The sequence below is a fragment of the Echinops telfairi genome, unplaced genomic scaffold, assembly GCF_000313985.2.
Source record: "Echinops telfairi isolate 266 unplaced genomic scaffold, ASM31398v2 ScPeMD7_7469;HRSCAF=8507_1, whole genome shotgun sequence".
In the NCBI taxonomy this organism is placed as follows: Eukaryota; Metazoa; Chordata; class Mammalia; order Afrosoricida; family Tenrecidae; genus Echinops; species Echinops telfairi.
In genome coordinates, this window is record NW_022111373.1 from 81401037 (window position 1) to 81402837 (window position 1801).

Consider the following 1801-nt stretch of genomic DNA (forward strand, 5'->3'; position numbering starts at 1 on the left):
GGAGACAAAGTCTCTCTATCTTTGCCTCTAAGGAGCATTCTGGCTGAACTTCTTCCAGGGTAGATTTCTCTTGGCATTCCATAGGACTTTCAGTAGTCTTCTCCAGCACCACAGTTCAAATGCATCCATTATTCTTCAGGCTTCCGTATTCAGTGTCCCACTTTCACATGCACATGAGGCAATGGAGAATACCATGGCTTGACCCAGATATAAGTAACATCCTTAATTTTCAACACTTTAAAGATGTCTGGTGCACAGATTTACCCAACATAATGTGCCGGTTGCTGCTTCCATGATCATGAACTGTGGACACAAGTATGATGAAATCCTGGACAACTTCAATCTTTTCTCCATTACCATGATGCTTCCTACTGACCCAGTTGTGAGAATTTTTGTTTTCTTTACAGTGAGTTGTAATCTGTATTAAAGGCTGCAATCCTTGAACTATTAATGCAAGTTTTTATGTTTGAGTTTCAAATCCTCCTCACTTTCAGCAAATAGAAGTCTTATCTTTTGCATATTGCAGGTTCTAATAAGCCTTCCTCCAATCCTAAGTCTGGAAGCTCTGCTGAAATCTCTTCACTGACCCTGATGGTATTTGAAATACTACCACTGTATTTGACGATGTTCTACTGCCATTTATAATGTTTGCCATAGCTAATTCCTCAGAAGTGAACAGCCTAGTCCTTCTTGTAGTCTGTTCTTAGTCTGGAAACTCTGATAGACTCGTTCACCTGGGTGACCTGCTGGTATTTGAAATGCTGGTGACAGCTGCCAGCACCCAGCAACACACAGGCCACCACAGTACAACAAACCGACAAACAAATGGTGAGAGTTGTCTACTTTCAATAAATCTCACAATTTTATTTTGATCTGAATAAGGGTTGTTACCTTACATTATTTTGCCTGGGGAATAACCTACTTTTCCTGATTTATTGGAGAGCTGGCAGCTTTGGTCCTGATTATGAGCCCTTGATCTCCCTGAGATGTCAGGGGTTGTTTTAGGTAAGCCCTCTCGAATCTTAATCTTCCACTGTATTGGAAGCTCTTCAGGAGACTCATTGTCCATCTTTTCATTGTACTTTCATGTTTCTGTTCCTCTCCAGAGCACCCCGTGGGATTCATTGCTAAATCAACTGCAGCGGAACGAAATCATCCAGTGGGCAGTTTGTGTCACTTAACCCTTTTTCCTCTGGTGTCCTGTAAAGCTCCTTCCAGTATTAGGTCCTTCATACTTTAACACAAGATTCTTCGTGACATGGAGAATGCCGGATCCAAGACTGAAGCGGGAACACTGACTGGGACTTCAGCAGCAGTTTTGTGCATGGGCATCGTGGCTCCAGTGTAGTCTTGTATTTAGGCTGCTGGCATGCCCTTACAAAAAATAACAAAACCCCCAAACCTCAAATGCACTACCATCTAGTCGATTCAGATACATACCAACACTATATAGGCCAGGGTAAAACTTCCCTCTGAGTTTTCGCGATTGTAAATGTTTACAGGAGCAGAAAACTTCATCTTTCTCCCACAGGGCGGCGGGTGGTTTCGAACTACTCACCTTGCCATTAGTCCAATAAGTAATCACTGCACCAAAGAGCCTTGGAATGTCTCAGGCCATGTTCACCCACTGGTCCAAAGCAGAAATTTATGAAACTGTAAAAGGAATTCCCTAAACACCCAACTCACTGCTAGCGAATCAATGCCGTCTCATAGATACCCTATAGGGCAGGGTGGAACTAATTGCCTGAGTTTTCGAAACTGTAACTATTCAGAGGAGTGCAAAGCCCTGCCTTTCTCCCGT